The sequence below is a fragment of the Microtus ochrogaster genome, assembly GCF_000317375.1.
Source record: "Microtus ochrogaster isolate Prairie Vole_2 chromosome 14 unlocalized genomic scaffold, MicOch1.0 chr14_random_3, whole genome shotgun sequence".
NCBI classification, from domain to species: domain Eukaryota; kingdom Metazoa; phylum Chordata; class Mammalia; order Rodentia; family Cricetidae; genus Microtus; species Microtus ochrogaster.
The window spans coordinates 14329580-14330828 of record NW_004949098.1 but is presented as its reverse complement, the minus strand read 5'-3'; positions in this window follow the sequence as shown (position 1 = coordinate 14330828).

Genomic DNA, 1249 nt, shown 5'->3' with positions numbered 1-1249 from the left:
AGACAGAGACCCTCATCAGAGCAAGGGACTGAGCTCCCAAGGTCCAGTTGAAGAGCAGATGGAAGGAGAAGATGACCAAGGAAGTCAGGTCTGGAGGGGTTGGTCCACCCACTGAGACAGCGTGTCTGATCTAATGCGAGCTCACCAAATATAGCTGGACCTGGCCTGAACTAGCATGTGATAAAACCAGACTCTCTGAATGTGGCCGCCAATGGGGGCAGACTGAGAAACCATCGATAATAGCACTAGACATCTTTCTACCGCATGTGCTGGCTTTTTGGGACCCTCGTCTATTTGGATGCACAACTGCCTAGGTCTGGATGGAGGGGAGAGGGCCTTGGACTTTTCACAGGGCAGGGGACCCCCTCTCTTAAGGAGGGAGGGGGAGGGAGGAGAATGGAGGAGGGAAGTGTAAATTTTTGAATGGAAAAAAAAAGTCTAATTCTGTGCAGAACTAGTCTAACTCCCAAATCTTTAACTTTGCAAGTCTCTTCCATTTCTAAACTCTTTTCTTGTGTTCAGTTTCTATTCCTTGGTGTGTTTGTTATATTATTGGTTGGAGTTTCTGTTATTGCTGGTTATGATGCATTTCCAGTTGCCCAGTCATCCTTCTTAAGCCCATTCAATTTTTCATCTCTGATATATGATTTTCATCATCTTTTTTAAATTTTATCAAGAATTTTGAAATTTGCCCTGTGGGATTTCTTCTTGAACTTGAGAAATGCAAGGATTCTTGTTTACCCATCAAATTATTCACTTGACCATGGAAATATTTATTAGTACCTCTTGAGTTGTGATTTTGTAATTAAGTCTGCCTTCCTAGGAAGAGGATTTTTCTAATGTATTTGGCAAAGGTCTTTCTCTGTTTCTCTGATGAGTTGCTTTGAGGGGCTCAATGTGTGCAGGAGTTGTGTCCTTGACCATTTTCATGGAGTTTTCATATTGCTGTACTGATGCTTCTGATTACATTCTCAGCTTATTTCTCTCTGAAATCAATCTGTCTAGCTCATTTTTCAATCTGTACTTTTCTCCTCAAACCTCTGAAGTATTAGAATCCATAAAGGCATGCTGGTGGTACAGCTTGACATATAGTTATTGTTCTAGGGAAATAATTTGCACTTTCTTTATTTGTGGGCAAACCCTTTATTCAGCATTTTGACAAGGGTTTTCCTAGAGCTCTGCCTAGATGGTATCATTCTTTTCTTCTTCTGTAACTTGTTCAGAGTTTACAAAATTTATTATACTTCTC